Here is a 20,099-nt window from a genome sequence, read left to right as displayed (position 1 = left end):
ACAACAAGGCCTTATCCTGATTGGTAAGGTAAGGTAAGGATCTCGCATCGCAAATTTCAAAGCTGCAGGTTAAGCTCCAAGCAATCGTATCGCAGATTTCTAAGCTACAGACGGAGCTGGACGCAGTTAAAACCACTAATAAAAACAGCTGGACCGGTTACAGAGCAATATTCATAACATTGACCACGGCAATAATCAAAACGTTGCATAGAATCGCCTTGTCAACCTAGGTGAGAAACTCAAGATCATCGAATCAGGAGCAAAATTGTAAATGTCAGAGGTCTGGAACATCACATGAATGGTGTTAAACTTTTACTAGAGACCAACCAGTATCACCTTTTTGCCGTTAGTGATACAAAATTGAAGGGACCAGTGCGCGTCCCAGGCTACAACTTCATCAAGTACTCGCTGCCTGCTGGCCGCGGTTGAGGAAAAAAGTCCTGTGGTAGCATCGGGATCTATGTCAGGAAGGGAATCAAAGCCACCCCAATCATAAAATCCACCCATGACAACAGTCAACCTATCGCTTCGAGGGTTGAATATTTAGCTATCCAGATCAATATTGGAGAGCTGAACATCGGAGTGGTTGTCCTCTACAATCCTTCGTGTGCAAATCAATCTTTCAGTCTGCACTACGAAAAAGTTTTACTCGAACTGCTTGATTTTGGCTTTTATAAGACTTACATCATAGGTGACTTCAACGCTAATGTTGCTGCTAGCCCACCTTCCGCTAATCTTACCTCGTTAAGACGAATGAACGCAACTTTCAACCTAATAGGCCTACCCACCGGCCCTACCAGAGTTACTGACACATCTTCATCAAGGATCGACCTATTAATCACCGATTGTCCTCAATACATCAAGAATGATCATGACGTGGTATACCTACTAGCAGATATCAGAGTGCAAAAACAAAGGAAGCGGAAGATTCGCGCAAGAAACTTCCGGACATTGACTCGTTGCAACTACAAGCAGCCTTTCAAGCCAGAGATATACAGCAGTTCTTCAACTCGGATGATATTATTTAACGCTAAAACCACCATTCTGACCTCTGAGTTGAAAAACCTTGATGGATGAACCATGTCCGTCCGCGATGAACGGACCCCATGGATCACACAACCGATCAAGCAAGCTATTGCGTTAAGAGATCTTTCCTTCAAGCTCTATTCACGCAATACAAATAAGAGGAAAGGCGATAATCAACGACTCGGCTACACACGGAAGCGCGATCGCGGGAGTTCACTCATCTTCGCTGCCAAAAAAAAGTTACGCGGAGCGGCATTTCGGTCGAGATCTTCCAGCGAAGAAATTATGGTACAACCTTAAGAAGGAAGGCATCCACAACTCGTCGAAACAAATCCCACCAGCAGACGGGGTCAACGAAAATGAACTCAACCATTTCTTTTGTGATGGCCACCGACAACGCGGCACGCCTGGTGAGCCGAACCACAGATCAGCTGTAGACCATGGTGCAGACGAATTCAATTTTCGTCACATTAACGTTGATGAAGTCTGCCGAAAACTCTTCAACGTACACACAAATGCTACTGGCTCCGACGGTATCCCGATTTCGTTCTTCAAACTACTATGTCCTGTGATCTCACCGTCACTCGCCCATCCCTTCAATGCCATAATCGATTGTCGAACATTCCCAGCTAAATGGAAGACCGCCATCATCACACCTATCCCTAAAACATCCAGCCCTACTCTACACTCGTCTCTTGGCACAACATCATTATGGATATAGGAAAGGATTCGGAACGACGACGGCTCTGGCAAAAGTGGTTCACAACATCTATGACAGTATCGACAATGACCGCTGTACCGTAATGCTGTTGGTTGACTTCTCGCTGGCATTCAACTGTGTCAACCATCGCCTACTCGCGGTCGAACTCAACGAGAAGTTCCGGTTCTCTGAAGCTGCTTGTGGATTGGTCTCGTCGTTCCTCAGACAGAGGTTCCAGTCAGTTCAACATGGAAATGTAACATCCACTATGCGTGGAGTTACTGACGGCACTCCCCAAGGCTCTTGCCTTACTGCATTCTTGTTCAGTTTTCCAGCGGCCCTAAAATGCAACTGTCAGCTGTATGCGGACGATCTGCAGATCTATATATCGGGACCCATTGCCAAGATCAACGGATTGATCCGGAACAGCAATGAAGACCTTGACACGATCACACGTTGGGCCACCAGAAACTATCTACACCCGAGTCCGAAGCTATCGTCTTTAACAAGACTGGTACTGTGGTACCGTAAACGGAGATTGTCTTCAGCGGAGAGGTTGAGCCACTCTCAATTTTCGTAAATCTGAGACTTAAAACTAGTTGCGATATTCCAAACTAAGCAAAAATTTAATCATATATTTTAATCAAACGGACCGTTTTTATTGGGATTGTGTTTGTAGGACGCCTCCCAAGTAACATTTTAAGTTTTATGAAATACTACAAAGCAACTATAAAACAACATTCATAAAACCCTGGTCAAGGCTATTTTGTCATTAATGCATCCACCAAAACCTCATTAAAACTAGAATATGTCTAGTTGACCCACCCTGGAGAAGGTTCTGAAGGGTGTATTCTCGAAGCTCTTCAAGATTGATTTACTGCAAAAGGTATGACGAACGCTATTTAGCAACAATAAAAAAACCCTTTCCGAGTCAGTTAAATTCACTAGGAAAGCATCAATCAAGATAGAAAAGGATCCGATCTTATCAAAATAATTAAAATAGAAACTGATGGTATAAAAATCTTGTTGAATATCCAAATTTATTACAATTGTTCTCATTGAGTGACCTAGTTTTAAGTGCCTTATTAAATGTTATGTGAAATGTACGTGAAAACATCGAAAAAAAAATAAGTCCGCCCTCGTAAAATGTCGATTTGACCAATTATTTTACATTGAAAAAAAAACTATTCTTCAGATCGAGCAAGGCCGAGATTTTTTAAATGATTTTCACATTTAAATGTTTGCTCATTGCTAAATTTACCAAAACATAGTTGTATCCAAGGAAATATAGATTGCAATTCGAAGATTGTAAAAAACAAGTAAACTAATTGTAACATGGCGGTGGCAAAAAAGTTGATTTTCATGGGTCATTTTTGAAAAAGTTGTTTTGCTTTCAAAAAAATTCTTAACAAATTCATAAGGTGGGTGGCTTTTATGAAGAAAAATTGCAGGCTGAATTGTATTTATCTAAAGCAATTTTGCTTGATCCTAACCCGTTCAGATTTATGGCAGCATTTATGGAGGCCAAGTAGCCTGCAAAAAGTTAAACTCAAACTTTGTTTATCTTTCGAAAGTTGCGCTGTGGGATCCAAGATTCTTCCAGGCGGTTTTCTCTCGATGGATTGGGAGCAGTTACTCAGATAGTTTGCGATACTGTTTTACAACATTTCGCATTTCGAAGAGCTGGAAACGCAATTGTTCCCGAAAAAGATCCCTCTCTTCCGGATGGTAACAGAAGTGCACCATCCAACGATGCAGGGATGTACGCTTGAATGAAATTTTCAGAGTTGATTCTTTCGCCGAATAAAATTGCTGCTATGGATCGGAAACCAGCTGATCTCAACTAACTATCAGTTTCAGTGGTTTGCTGTGGGTTATTTTGACTGTCATTTATTCGCAAGATCTGGAGGAGGCTGGTATGTTTTTAAACTTCGACAATGTTTTATGAATTCGAGGGCCACGCTCACTTTAATCTTCTCCACCAGATGGTCAGTAGGGTGCTTCATTCTGAAAAAAGTGATGAATTTCTGATGGGCCACCCTCCAGTTCGATTCATAGCCCCAAAATATGAACCTGTGCAAAAATTGGTAAAGATTGATGAAGGTTTAGAGGTCGCGCCAATGATTTGAAATTTGTATGGGAATTACTATGGAAGAATTTAAAAAATCGCTTATATCGCTATAACTTTGCTTCTACTTGTCCAAGTGTCGAAAAAATTTAGTATGTTATTGCTATGGCAATAAACAAAAAGCCTACAGTTGCTACGCTCAGTTTTGCAGCGTATCAAGAATTATAAAAATGTGAAAAAATGGCAAAATAGGGTAAATTGACAGATGAATATGTACAAGGCAACAACGCCAATTTCATCGCAACAACAACAGGCTTGTTGATCATTGTCATGACAACCACATATTTTTTTTTTTCAACGTTTGGACAACTACAACCAAAGTTAGAGCAATGTAAACGAAAATCAATAATTTCCCATACTAATTCACCAAAATCTCCATACAAAATCCAAATCATTGGCGCGACCTCTAAACCTTCATCAATCTTTACCATTTTTTGCACAGGTTCATATTTTGGGGCTATGAATCGAACTGGAGGGTGGCCTATCAAAAATTCATGACTTTTTTCAAAATGAAACACCCTAATGGTCAGTCGTTGATGGTGTGCTGGTTCTGCTAAAGAAGTAAATTTTGTTGAAATCGACTTGAATTTTTTATCCTAGACGAATCCTTCGAGATTTCCTTATCATAAATTTGGCTTTTATTGACTATAAGAACCATCTTTTAAGCTCAATTTGTAAACAAAGTAAAGTTGTGGAGTTTATGATGCCTCAAAAGAAATAATAAATGCTTTTTTCTCTAATGCAAAACCTAATGGTTTTATGGTTGCTTTTATAATGATATAATACGTTTATAAAGAATTTTATCAAGACATTAATAAAAAATTGCTAATGACGTTTATGCTTGAATAACAGCAAAAACCTGAATTATTGGAAGGAATGTTTTACACTTTGAAATACTGCTCAATTGATTTTTCATTGCCGTTCCATAATAAATCAGAGTGGATGCCAAATGGTTACTGAATTGTTATTTGGGCTGGTGCACCCTGTGCAAGTCAAATAAAATTTAAAATTAGATTACATTCGAATGAATTTCAAAAATGACACGAGAGTTAAAATGGACAAATTACAGTACATATATATCGAACAATGATGCTAAGATTGATGAAAACCGGAAGAGGTTCTATAGATCCTAGACTTAGAAAAACATTTCTGAAGACTATGAAATTGACAATGTCAAGATCAAGGATGTGATCATTTCCAGTCTTGGTAAAATTTATCTGATCGGATTGACAAGATAGTCAGAATTAATGGACACATAAATGCCGTATGATAAAGTATAAATGAATAATTAAATTTCAACCTAGCGCCATTTTCAACAATCGGTATAGTGTTCCATTCTGCCTGATAGCGATATTTTGAAAAGTGACAACTTTATATCTGCTTGTTTTTCGATCCCTGCAAACGATACCGGACGCTTTAAGGAGAAATATGCAAGAGCTTTAACATACCAACAAACGCTACCATTTACGGGTGCAAATATAGTCAAAGCGTCAATCACTATCGTTGTAATCGTCTACAATGATGTTGAAGTCATGTGTTTCGTGAAATTCCAATTGTCACCAAAGCTTATGCGCAGTAGCACGACGGTGATATAACTTGTTTATACCACCTATAGTTAAACAAAGATCAAAATGGCGTCCATCAACGGTGAAACCAAATCGCTCAGTACTTCCTTGCTTTTGCAGTGAGATTCCGCTATCTGTTCTAATCAACTGGGCCACAAAAACTATTCTCCTAGCACCAACCTTGGCCTCAATACGAGCCGTCCGCATTGTCGCTAGTTGATCTCCGGTGTACTCCAACCGTCTCTCAAGCCCGTATACATCGAAGCACGTAACGTGACTTCCCAATGCAATCCCAACACATGACAACCAGTAGCAGCGTGGTCGCCCCGCGTTCCGGTTGCGCAACCTCCAAATAAGAAGATAAATATCTGCTGTGCCACTCAACGAATCTTAATTGTTTACACAACAGACAATGATCTGTTCTGGACGGACGGCGGCATTTCCTTCCACTAGATGCCGCCCGGATTCATGTGTTTGTGTTTGTTGTGTTCCCAATCGAAGCAACTCACAGTTGCACAATTTTTTTTTCGTCTTGGATTGCTTTGATTACCAATCTCACAACTTTTCACTCGCCTACTTCAACGCGAGATCTGTAGCTAGAAATAACAATGGCCTACACTACGTTGTTTGCTTCATGTCGCTTCCCTCAATCTAATAATTCTTTTCCTCCACCGTCGTCGGTGGTTCGTTCGTTCAGAGCAGCATCGCTTCCACACATTCACATGACTGGTATCAACTTTTCGCCGCTTTCGTGTCGATCGTCGTTGTCATCGTCGTCTCATATAAACTATACAAGCTAAACCCCCCCGAGAGTCCGAAGGCCACCTCGAACAACAACCTAACTCGATTATTGATTCATATTTAGGTGTTTCGTTCCGTGTTAAAAACACACGCCAAATGGCAGTAACACAGAAAGCAAAAAAGAAACATGTGCTCGCTTACCTCGAAGAGCCAAAGTCCGGATAACGCTCGTCGGCCGGTAACGGCCTAACGCCTTTCGCTTCCCCCGTCCGGTAATCTGATATCAGCGATAGTCCTCCGCTCCGTTAAATCGAGTGTCACAACAACACACCGGAATGCTTCCACCTTAATTGGATAATCGCAACACTAAACGCACACACAATGGGCCGCGACAACGACGACGACGATACTTATCTGACCCTACCAGCTAACTACACAAAACGATAGATCACCGTTAAGAACCAAGCGGACTAAATAGTTTAACAACACCTCATCAGTGCGAGCTCGAGTCAGTGGCGTCCATCGAAATGAACCGAAAAAAATCCTGATGGACGCGGTTTGCCATCCATATGTAGATATTTAAATCTAGCGTTTACCCCGACCGAACCAATATTAATCAGAACAACAAACGCGACGACGACGACGACAATACAAAACCGTGCACATATACGCGACACGGACGGGGAATGACGACGACGACGACGACGACGCTAAAATACCGTCGTCGTTGTCGCGGCGATGATGTTTGACTCGAGTGGGCACCGACAGCGTCCTATGTGGAGGTTTTGGTTTGTTGATGTAGAACGGTGTGGACGTGCAATGCACTGTATACTACCTACCCACTGACTGCGGTGCGAATGGAGCTTCTTCGATTTGCTGAGTGAATCAGCGAAAGGGTTGCAGTGGACTTTGCTTAATGGGGTGTTTACATCTGTGCGGATTTACTCGCGCTAGTGTACTCGCCAACTACTAGCATGAATTTCAGTTGCTCCTGATATTTCATGCTGGTAGACGCTGATGCCCTGTTTACATTATTCTGGTGAGCGTTTTTGCTAGCAGCGAGCTCATTGGCGCTAGTGAACCAGCCTAAGTGTAAACACCACATAAGTGTAAACACCACATAATGGATTGAATGACTTTCAGCACTGCTTAATGGATCTGCTGGGCATGGTCTTCTGAGCACGCGTTGGGTATGGTTCAAAAGTGTTTTCAGGAGGGATGCCGCGTGAATTTTTGAAAAATCTGATTTGAGAATATTAAATAGCTATTCCAATAAGGGGCAGATTCCATCCGACTAGAGGGGGTCTAGGATAAGAGAGGAGCGAATTCAAAACAAACAGCCTTGTCAACTGGGTGCTTTCTAGCAACACTGCCAATGCAACCAAGATAGGCACTGCTCGATTGGCTCTGGCATTGACAGTTTGTTTGGCTCACAACCAGCCAGTCCTCTCCTCTCTTATACTAGACCCTCTCTACTTCCGGATATAGATACTATAGCTTCTATAGAATCTATACTTCCGACTACTCCATCGTCTCATAACCGCATCGGAACTCCATTTTAATTCGGCCTATCGCGTCAAGAATCGTACATATGATACGCACCATGGACCGATGGCTATTGGACGAATGTATCTTTCTCACCAATGCTTGGTAGTAACGAAGGACTACCATATTAGAGAAAGAGATCCACCCTACAGCCATCGGATAATTGATCCTATTGTGGTAGTTTACGGCAAATCAGTCAGTTAACTCATGGGTTGTCTGTAAAATTTGCGTAAAGTATCACAACCGGATCAATTGTACGTGGCATTTGACACTCTTGACATGGAGCATCCACAAATTCGCTTTCAAAATACACAGATAGCTCGTTTGGTTTAAAATTGCCAAGTTGTAATTATACCGAGAATACGACAATTTGGAATAACAAGTTTGAATTAGTTGGAAAAATCCTTAGAAACATTGAGAGTTCCGTAATTAGTAAAAAAAACGTAAAACAGGCGCATGATCTATGAAATATCCAGAACTTCCGATGGACTTTTCGGAGGTTCCGTGTACTTGTCGTAAAATCCTTGAGCGTGTCGGAAGAACAAATCGGAAAAGCTATATTTTTTCTGAACTTCTCTGAACAAAAGGCTTGGTCAAACTTGCCATATGTTTCGACTTATTCCTTGAGCTGCCAGGGAATTGCGGAGATGTTGTTTGAGATGTTGGAAATGGAAGCTCTGTTAATTTTTATTTTGAAACTTGCGAAGTCCGAATAAAGTTCGAGAAGTTCATAGGACGTCCGGCAAGTCTGTAGAATATCCGAAAAATCCGTAGAATTTCCGAGAAGTTTGTAGATTGTAATCGAGCCTTCAGGTAAATTAATAAACGGATTCTTCAAACGATGTTTTTAAAAAGAAGGTACAATTGAGACTAAGCTTTATTAATTGATCCAAATTAATTGAAACCTACCAAGTGGCTCTAAAAGTCCTAACGTTGAATTTCTCTACCCAGGTAGCGGGGGCCATAGTCCGTGTCGTTGTCCTATGTCGTTGTCGTGTGCTGCGTCTGCAAGTCCGAGGTTCACTCGAGGCTAGTTGCTGTTGTTGTCAGGTGTCCACGATGGTTCGATAGTGCCGATGTTGAATATGCTTAAGCCGGCAATTTGTTTATGATGCTGATGAGCTGTTCCTTGGTCACCGGTGTTTGTGTTGTTGGAAAATGTAGGCTACCGCTGTTTACTGGTATATTCAAACTATAGCAGTGAAACCTACTGGGCAAACGAAACGGCCATGCTTAACGGACGATTTCTGAATTAAGCGTGCATGTCCGTAGTAAAACGGTAAAACGGTGACACGGAGTCACGGGGTGATGGGCTGAAGGGTTCTACGATACTCATCAAACGACCATCGTTCACTTTTAAACAGGCCAGCGTGTATAAGTGGAATAAAATTAATACCTAGGGAATGTTGAACACCGATTTCACCGATTCAGGAACCGATCACCCATCCGATCCACCGATCCGAATGTTTTTCAAACCGGTTTCTGGTTGGCGAGTCTTGGACCGCCATTGTACGCTACTGTAGAGGTGACTTTCTAGTCACGGATATCTAATTACCAAGGACCATTGTTCCTCGTGAAGGAGGACACCACTCTCGGGCAGACGGCCCTAATCGCTAACGAGAGATTCTCTTCCCGGTTTGACAGAGGACGGTCTTGCCGTCGTCGACCGACTTCGTCTGAAGGAAGCACCTGTGCAATAGCACCAGCTCCACAATCTGTCAAACCAACCTACCACCAAAACACCACACCGCTAATGTGGTGTTTAAATCTGTGCTAATTTGCTAGCACTAGTGTACTAGAACTGCATAATACAAACAAGGCGTCAGCATTTACCAGCATGATATTTAAGAAAAAACTGAAATTCGTGCTAGTTGGTTGAGCTAGTTGAGCTAATGAACTAGCGTAAGCGTAAACAGCCCATAAACCAAACCACCATCGCACGATAGACGCGCTAGTCAGACCGCCATCGCTGTAGTTGTCGGTAGACCAGTCGGTGGTATTGCCATCTTGCTGACAAGGTCGGCCTTTGATCGTCTGCCATCGCCAATATCGTTGCGAAATTTCAGCGAGCGCTCGCTGGACTGCATTCGTCGTCCAGGTACGTGCCAGAATATCCGACACACCACACTCCTGAGTGTATCGAAGAATCTTTGGACAATAGTGGTTAAGTTGATCCGCTTCGTGTTGTAATTCATATGAAAGCTTGAGTGCTCTTTTTGTACGCGTAGCCTCACCAGTTTACCCGGTAGTGCGCCGGCTTTGAGACACAGTTCGCAAAGTCTCGTGCTGTTCAGTTGTTGTCGAGAAGTCCGGAAAACTACCTAAGTCCCTAAAACTTGTGAGAAGTCTGTTAGATGTCCGTAGAATATCCGAGACGTCAATAGAGCTTCCGAAAAGTCAATAAAGCTTTCGCGAAGTCCATAGAATATCCGATAAGTTCGTAGCCCATCCAAGCAGACCGTGTAACTTCCGAAAAGAGGTCTACGGATCTTCCGAAAAAAAACCTTGAGCTTCCGATAAATCCGTTGAATTTTTCTGTAGTCCGTAGAATATCCTAGATGTCCGAAGCACTTCCGAGAAGTCGGTATAACATCCAAGAAGTCTATAAGACTTTCACAGACAAACAGACGTAACACTTCATTCTGGATCATCGGTCACACATTTAACGACTGGCATCGGATCACTTTGACGTTTCTATATATTCTGCTTACCTTTCATGAAACATTGTTTGCGACTTACATGGTAAGAAAAAAGTACCCAACGGCCAGTTCACTTTTACCGAAGACATCATATCGAGAAGACTGGCTACTTTGCCAGAATCCAAGCGACAGATACAATAGCGCTGCGCTTGAGTGAAAGTGGAAGCAACGCATAGAAAAATGAGCAAAACCACTCAACAGGGGTAGTAAAGTGTGGGAACCCAACGTTGAGTATAATCATATTTACCTACTTTTGGGTACAACTAACTTACTTTTGGGCTAGCTAGTGGAAAATTCCATACGAATGGCACACAAGTAAATGAAAACTACTTTGACCCGCTTTATCTACTTTTTGGGTTCTTGCATTAAAGTGCCGATATGAGTGAAAAGTACTTACTTTTGGGTAGTTTTTTCTTACCGTGTAGCTTATTTTCCGCGAGAAGCTCGAGAGATGTCGTTACTGAGGTCCTGTTTTTGACGTACAATGAATTCAAGAAAAACTTATTCAAAGCGTTACGTGTGTTTGTCAGTGGAACTTCAGTCGTTTCGATTGGTTCAATTCACTTTTTGTCTTTCGTCGAAGAGGTGGAGAGATTGCGTGATGTAAGATTGTCGAGGAAAATGTGACAATCTTTAACAAGGGGGAAAGGGGGCTAGTTTTTGACAATTTTCACGTGACGTAATTAATTAATGCACCCTAAGAGCTATTCATAAATTACGTAGGCAGCTTAAGCACACGGCGATTTTAGCGACGAACTTGTGTTGCCCAAAAATAATCAATATGTGATCTTTCCAACCTGTTCACACGGGAGACAATTACCGGCAACAAATCGCTTGTGTCGCTCATAAAATATTATGTTATAATAATTCTCATTTGGTGGCGGTCGAATCGCACCGCTCGTAAGTGCACTGCAACCCCACCCATAGGGATTCATGTTCGTAGCTTAGATAGTATTTTATGGTAGCGGCTTGAGGTGCGAATCCTGGATAAAGAGCATTTTGAGAAATTATCCTGCCACACACAATATTCACGTAGAATTGGCGTTGACATGGTGGCCTTTGAAATATCTCTATACTCCACCGAAAATTCACATAAGAAACTGTAAATTTTTGCTAGAAGAGACGATTTTTCAACGGTGCCGTCAACGCCAATATTTTGAAGCGACTTTTTTATAGTGGTGTTTGTCTTGGCTTGCTGTTGTAATTCCACCGACGAACCGACATCCCACTGGAGCATTTCGTTTGTGTGCAATTCTTTTTGTCAAATGAGCGATAAGGTCTTTCAAACGGGCAATCCAAGAGAATGGTCATTCAGCACAGTGTGCCATACACAAATTTCGGCACATCTCATTGGCACTGTTTGGCACTCATGATTAAGCAAATTTATGTTATTTAAAGTGTCCGCGGGCACAATCCAATTTTTGGAAACCGCGACAACCGTGAATTTCGCCTAGTCCCACTACGGATTCCTCAAAAGACAGTCAGCTCAGCGCATATCCTAAAGCATGTCCGAAACAGCACATTATTTCGCGTAAGACTTATTACACTTAATCAATCCCATATTCCAAACATCACCGATTCTGATATGAAAAAAAAATGTTCCTTCAAGACATCTAATCGCTCTAATTCTCGGTAAAACGATCATACCTTCCGGATGCATGATACCCTCCATGTGCTCTTTATATATGTGCAATTTATCTAGAGAGCAGCTGACTGTTGAATAATGTTCAGAAGGTCAATGCTCAAGCTAAAACATGTTAGCAGTCAGAAATACCATCAAGCTGGAGCTGCTCGTCATGATTCTGTGCTGTTATTTTTCACTTGATCACTTCAACAACGGCAGCAGCTGCTGCTGCTATACCAGCCATCCAACATAGAAAGTTGCTACTAGTGTTGGGAAAATCTCAAAAAATCAAATCTCACCAATTCCCAAGATCACGCTTGATCAAAAATCAACAAGCATACAACCAACAATCAATACGAAAGTAACGGGTTTAAATTGGCTCACTACTTGACTAGCCTATTGGTCCCAAGCAAACGATTAACGTACCCCATAGTCGAAATTCTAGTACTTGTTTTGATTCGCTATGAAAGTTTGACAGATAAAATTAGGGGTTATTGGTTTTTTCTATGTTTCGAGGGTGAATCGATTAGCTTGGGACCGAAGAGAGTACCAGAGCTGAGCCAAAAAGTTGAGCACGTTATTTCGGGACCTTCTAGTCTTAGAGTTACCTCTATGATACAACTGCGGTTGATTTTGCAAGCTGTGATGATATCGTAGCACAGCATATCAAACTAACTATACTCACCAGCTGCAAATCTCAAAAAACTGTGGTGTGAGATTGAGTTTCATGATTTTTACTTTAAAGCATACCCCACACGGTAAGAAATATTGTCAATACTTACAAGTATTGACAATAATATTGATGATGTGAATTCAGAAATATTGTCAATCTCGATGTATTGACGTCAATATAGAATGTATTGACAATACGATTATTGTCAATAAAAGCAACCGTGTAGGGTCCACTTAAACCCGAACGCAACCGAAACTTCCATAACAGCTGGCAGCCACTTCGTTTTTGCCATCGGTGAAGAGTTAAAATAGATAGTAAGCTATACTTTCTCTTTCTATGAAAACGATGTGCAACGGAATCATTTTTGTGTCGAGTCAACTCTCAACTTGATTTATGCATGTTGTGAATAGTTTCGCAATATCGAAGGAGCTTGTAAATCAAAAGCAAGCATGATATTTTGTTCCAATATCACGCGTGATATTGAGAGCGTATGAGAGTGGAAAAATATCAATTGATTGATGATTTTGTCAACACTGGTTTGCTGCAACGTTTCGCAAATCTTGTCAAATTCCGAGGCAAATTCATCGAACAGCCTGTTCCGCAGCTTAAGTACCGTTTCTCCCGGTTTAGCATCCGGTATTATCTGCTCGGAATGAAAAACAAAACATTCAAGCTATCAGAATACTGGGCATCTTATCAATTTGACAGGTCTTCTGTTCAATTGGAATAACTTTTTCTATGACTTTGACAGATAATCGATTGTTCCAATTTTGATCCCGATGAACGCATTCAATATCGTTGTTTACGTAATGCCCTTGGCTGTATGCATTCAACATACAATATGAGCCTAGAGGTCCTAGCGGGCGTAAAACCCCTGCAGAACCGTTTCTGGGAGCTCTCACTAAGAATATTGATCAAATGTAGTGTCAGTAACAACCTTGTGATTGAAAACTTCGAAGAAATGCTCGAATTGAGCATCCAGTCTAGATTCGTGCGAACCTATCTTAATTATATGTCATCGGATATTAGCCTTCCTTGCTATAACCCCTCTCGTGTATGCTTTACTAACTACAGTTCCCCCATTGACTATGATCTCTCCATGAAACAGGCTATTCAAGGAGTTCCAGATCAACTTCGACCTATTGCAATTCCCGTATTTTTGCTGAAAAGTACCAACAAGTCAATTGCAATAGAAGATTTTTCACTGATGGATCACGCATTGATGGCTTCGCACTGGCTTCGGCGTCTTCAATGAATACTCAACCGCCTTTCGGAAACTTCAGGAACCTTGTTCCGTTTATGTTGCTGAGCTATCAGCAATCAACTTCGCATTGGGGATGATTTCCGATATGCCCATAGACCATTACTTCATCTTCTCGGATAGTCTCAGTTCGATTGAGGCTATTCGGCCGATGAAACAAGGTATGCACTCATCTTATTTCCTTTCAAAGGTAAGGGAGTAGATGAGTTTGCTGGTCGAAAGATCATATATGATTACCTCTGTATGGGTCCCCTCACATTGCTCAATCCCAGGCAATGAGAAGGCAGACTCTCTCGCAAAGGTGGACGCACAACAAGGCGAGATTTATGATAGAAGAATTTCACATGATGATTTTTTCCCATTAGTACGTCAGAGTTCTCTTTTAAGTTGGCAAAACGATTGGACAAGTAATTCTCTTGGGCGGTGGTTACATTCCATTATTCCAAATGTTTCTTCGAGAGCGTGGTTCAAAGGTCTGGATGTAAGTCGGGGATTCATTCGAGTGATATCAAGACTTATGTCCAACCACTACTTGCTAGACGCACATCTCTATAGAATAAACCTCGTTGACAGCAATATATGTAGGTGCAGAACCGGTTATGATGACATCGACCACGCAGTTTGGTATTGCCCGGGTAATGACGCCTCCAGAACACGACTATTGGATACCCTAGTGGCCCGAGGCAGACAACCCTTCCGTGAAGTAAGAGATGTATTGGGAACACGTGATCTTCCCTACATGCAAGCGATCTACGAATTCCTTTGTTTGTCTGATGTTAGAGTTTGATGTGACCATCCCCTGCTTTCCAAACAATTTCCCGCCATTGTGTCCCAGTCTTATTATCCTCCTGTTCCTGTGCTACTTGCCCCTGTCCAGCCAGGATTTGGTCAACCGTCCGAGAGTAGTTTCTGAAGGAGGCTTCAGAAACCAGTTTCCTACCTAGCTCCTTCCAATCGAAATTGTTACCCATTAACCTCGAGCCCGCCACGAGTAATTGGTACCCAATACTAACCTAGAACTACTGCTATTTAAAATGTAAATTCAAACATTACTGATTTTGGCTCCGCAAAGTGTCACACACGACTGAGCCTAGTAAATAAACGAACTAGTAAAAAAAAGCATGTAATTATTCACTTTAAGTCAATGCGATTAAAGAGGCTGAATTTATGAAGAGACGACATCTTATCAATTTGACAGGTCTTCTGTTCAATTGGAATAACTTTTTCTATGACTTTGACAGATAATCGATTGTTCCAATTTTGATCCCGATGACTGGCACTGTCAGCCCTGCCGACACAGCGTGGCTCACTTGAGGTACACTGAGAAAAAATTGGCGCAAAATAAGTGTGTATAGTGACCACCCCAGAGCTGTTAAACGAGTTGAGACGCAAACCAAGTCAATGTAAATGTTACGTGTGTTCGTGACCTTGCTCACAATATGACGCAATCGGATGAGTAAATGGCGGTAGTATCAACCGGAGCCAAAAAGTTGAGCACGTTTCTTCGGGACCTGCTGGTCTTAGAGTTACCTCTATGGTAGTATTGAGCGTATTTTAAATATTTTGGGCAAGAACTTGAAGTGCTTCTATGAGCTGTCACGTTGGTTCGTCGGTGATAATTCTTCGGTGCAAACGATGCAATTTTTTACGATACCGTGGACCCCCGTTAATCTGACCGTTTTAAATCTGAACACTTTTTAATCTGAACCCCACTAATCTGCACGCTTTGCAAACTAAAAATTGCTCAAACGACATTCAGCATATGGAATGGAGTAAAAAAATGAAACTTAGCGAAACGGAACGCATAATCAAAACAAATTTTAATTAGCATAGCAACAGTTGCACATTAACCTTTTGAAAACTTATTAAGTCAAGACCAACAATTGAAATGGCCTTAACTCCATTTTGTAAACAAACCTTGTAAGGTCATTTTCTCGCGAACCGAAACCTTTATTCGCAAACCTAAACCACAATCGGGTAGAGGATAATTTCCCCTACCTGTCCATTATGTTGGTTTGCCTTTGCGGACTTCGGTTCGCGAGAAAATTGCCTTACATCGGTTTGTTTACAAAATGGAATTAAGGCCATGTCAATTGTTGGTCTTGAAGTCTTTATTAGATTCGTAGAAAAATTGCCTATCTATTGACATTTCTGACGATTATAACACGCACACTTGCGTAATCCCATTTTCAAGTGCGAAGTTTGTTATCCTCACTTTCGCTTCAGCCAAAAAATGTTGGTTTGTTATTGTTATTCTCACTTTCGAACCATCAATACTCGTGCGCATAGAATGGACTATTGGTGTATTAAGAATTTAAATCCATCATCTCTGGATCAAAATCAAACCACTTTCAAACCGCGACCGACTTTGGTTTAGAAATTGCATCCCCATTTTCCTTAAAAATACATGGTATGTTAGATTTAAACTTATGGGAGTTGACGTGATGGTTGGGTAATGCTGAACTATTAGGGTATTCAACACAGATGAGGCTAGTTAGCGAAAAGCTACTGAATCCGATCAGTGGCGATGCGGCTTCTTCCTCCTTCGTCGGTGAATGGACGCTCATGTGGGCTGCAGCTCGCTGCTTGCCTTTCGTTGTGTTTTGGAGAACAATGTTCAACGTCACGCGCCGAAAGCACTGCTGTTGCTGCTGATGACGACCGACCGGACACCACCACACACGGTGATTGAATAAGTGATGAATAAGCACCGTTCGGCGAGACCGGATGGAATTCGATTTTGAAATCTGTGTTAGGGAAAGAGCTTTTAGCACGCAAATGGTGTAAATTTTGGACATTTGTGTAATTTTCAATAGTGTCCTATTGAAAATTGATAAAGTATTCATTTTTGCAGATTTGTAGGAAAAATTCCAATCGATTGGCATGTTTAGAAGTAAAATCCAACCACTATTGACAGAGTTATAAGTGGTCAAAACCTAACCACTTTTCTTGACACGGTCGATTTTGGATTTTTGAAATTGCACCCCCAATATGCTGCCGAAAGACGTAATCCTACGTCAAAAAAGGTACATTTACCGAATTCCCTATAAAATAAGTCTTCTAAAAATGGCATCTTAAAGAATTATCTAGTCGCCTTAGCGATCACTACCAATACGTGACAGTAAAACGACAGACGATTAAAACGGTTTTAAGAACAGTAAAGTTAGTATTATTTTGCTACGCTATCGAATAAATACGAAGCGAAGCAAATGAAACACACCACCGCACCACCGATAGAGATAGTATAAATAAAGATTCGCCGTTTCGACCTGCGAGTCTGAACCGGCACGGTACGGAGTGAGTAGGTGAATGCCGTATAGAGATTTGTACACAACTTTGTTTGAAACAGTGAAATTACATACACTATTTCTGTACCTACACTGAATGAAAGCCACTGACTGTAGGCGAGCGTCGGCGTCTTCATGCCTGTTTTGCGCTGTCGTCGTGCCAGTTTCTGCGGAAACACATGCTCATCTTTGTAATAATAACACAATAATAGTAGACCGAATGGAAGAAGATTTACTTCACGATACATTTCAAACGTGAATCTCATCTGACATTTTAATCGATTGAATTTGCCGAAGGAACCGCTGATACTGGTCTCCAAAAATCTATTAATTCTACAAGCAAACAACGGCAAAACAAAAAAAAAACAACTAAATCCCAAACGGCGTCAAACGGCATTCAATTAGATTCAACAAATGCTAAATTTACATAACCCCCATACAACATCTTGAGTCGATGAGAAACCAGCCGATTTCCTACCCGCCCGCTGGTACAACCCGCTAAACACGGCAATACGGGTCATGACCACCGAACCTAACCAAACAAACATGAGGCGATCAGAACTAGAAGATATATACCGTTCGTTCGGCGGAATATTTATTGCAATCTCATCGACGGACGAAGCGCGTTACCTAACTCACCTTCGATTTTACTGAGCTTTTTTTGCCATGTGCAGCACTAGCAGCACTCACCCAACTCGCCACCCATCTCTCCTCAGTTTTCCCTTGTCCCTGAGCGCCGCAGACTGCAATTAAACTGTTGAATACAGTTGAATACGAATCAAGCAGCAGCACCAGCGGCGGTAGTAAAGCTGGGTTTAGATAGGGCAAGTCAATTGATCAAGTCAGTTGAATTCAACTGACTTGAACGCGAATTGAACGTGTAAACCATGCCATTCAACTGACTTGATCAACTCACTTGAATTGAAAAAAGTTGAACCAGGCTCAACTTTTCAAGCCAATTGAATTCAACTGAGTTGATCATTTGACTTGCCCTATCTAAACCCAGCTTAAGAGTAAAAACAAGACCGGCAAATATATATATATATATACATATGTACATACGTCATTCGTACGTGGCTTTTTCAAACAAGCGCTTCTTCGTCGAACAGATGAAAATGGCGTTTGAAAGCCCCTCGGATGAAGACATTGGCCGATTCGATGCGTAGTAGGCATAGATTTTTTCTCGGTGCCACCTGAAACACAAACGACGATCTGTCACAAATTGTGGAATTCATAGCTTACTGCGCTCGCAATCCATGTCCATCAACTGACAGCATTGCAATAGTACCCGAATAGAAATCTACATTATTCTGACGATAAGTTTCAATGTTGTTTGAAATGTATCACCCTGCATTGAGCCAACAATTATGTTGCTCTATAAAATATCGTATTTTTTAAACGTTATTAAATTTTACTCGGGCACCTCATTTCGGACGCCATATTTTCCAAACAAATAACCCCGTCTTCTAATAACCGAACACAGCGATAACAAGCGTGTAAGCGTGGAAATAACAGAACCACGCGTCCACAAATCATGTAACTCAGTTTACTGTTCCACATTTCAGTTTCCATCTCCGCGTCTGTCTTCGCTCTTCGCATATACACAACCATATGTGTAGAACGAACTAGGTTCGACTTGACTCTGACGACTCTATCAAAACGTGTCAACTCGGATTTGCGTCAAAAAAGAAGGTTCATGCGTAGCATTCCTGCCGCCTACTGTATTGTTGGACCAAAAGCTTCACAGGAAGCAACCAATTGCATGCCTGCTATGTTAAAATAGAAAACAGCAAGAGACGAAAGCTTAATGGAACCAACAACAATAACAACAACAACAACGAATGGTCCGACAGAAATCAGAAAACTGTCCGCAACCTGTCAAGCAGTCGTCAATCCGGGAAACGGAACTAGGTTATATGCGCATACTACGTCAACCGAACCGACGACGATGGCCAAACGATAAGCGAAGCGACAACTGATGACTACCTACATACATTTCCAATAATAGCCATATTTGCGGCCAAATATAAACCCGCGATCGCGTACAGTGATCGATGATCGATCGATCTCGCCGTTGTCACCAATTGACATTAAAGCGCATCTGTGTCGAAAATACTTCACATCGTATAAGTGATACCCAACTATAGATATTTTGCAAAATAACAATATGGCTAAATGGTCAGTAGGTAGGTATCTACATTCCATCGAACCGAAAGGGCCCATTTGCTCACGTGAACGCGAACGAGCTGAACTTGTTGGTGTTTTCATGCTTTCGACGCTCATCGACTGTTCGGTGTTGGTGAGTTCCCATACTGGCAAGTGGAATTAATATAGAACCAGCGTTGTCATGGCAACCGGCAAGGCGACCGCTACGCGATGCAATTTTGCGGCCACTCGCTCACGCACACATACTACCGACTATATACTGACCAAACGTGTCACATGTGCCGTTACGTTACATCGCACTCACCATGTATTGGTGGATTTGTTTTCACCGCATTCGCACGGCGACGGAATGCGTCGTTTGGCTTCTGTTTGGGTCGGATTGTTTATTTTTTGGTAAACAAATCCTAACGGTCGGTAACTCACGAGAGAAAGAAAGAGCGAACAAAGTGAATGTGAAATTTGGTAAAAGGGAGAGTTTGTGGTGCACTCTCTCTTGTTCTCCGAGGTGCAAACCAAACACATACTCTTCTGTGCACATTTGCGGTGTGGCTACTAGATCGCAGGCGAAATTGAATTCACTCACACCCACCCATCAACACACGCTTCCTTGGGAAGATTCATATGGAAAAATGATGTGATTTTGCGTCGCACGATCATTGCTTCTTTAATTGAACATTAATTTGA

General features: G+C 41.7%; 1 protein-coding gene across 2 annotated transcripts in view; it reads right to left on the bottom strand.

The window, feature by feature from the left end:
• Nucleotides 1-20,099, bottom strand: part of LOC135704755 (putative uncharacterized protein DDB_G0277255) — a 159,192-nt gene that overhangs the window by 95,124 nt on the left and 43,969 nt on the right. The window contains exon 1 of one of the 2 annotated variants that reach the window (XM_065226240.1): nt 6,362-6,844. The exons of the other annotated variant lie outside the window; for it this stretch is intronic. The gene's annotated coding sequence lies outside the window, so the exon portion shown is untranslated. Of the gene's footprint in view, nt 1-6,361; nt 6,845-20,099 lie in introns of those variants that run through there. 2 annotated transcript variants of the gene reach the window in all.

The sequence above is a fragment of the Ochlerotatus camptorhynchus genome, unplaced genomic scaffold (genome assembly GCF_037179485.1).
Source record: "Ochlerotatus camptorhynchus isolate MF236.1 unplaced genomic scaffold, CSIRO-AGI_Acam_v1.1 ptg000247l, whole genome shotgun sequence".
Classification (NCBI taxonomy): domain Eukaryota; kingdom Metazoa; phylum Arthropoda; class Insecta; order Diptera; family Culicidae; genus Ochlerotatus; species Ochlerotatus camptorhynchus.
Note: the sequence above shows the minus strand (reverse complement) of the source record. Positions and strands in the feature narration are given on the sequence as shown.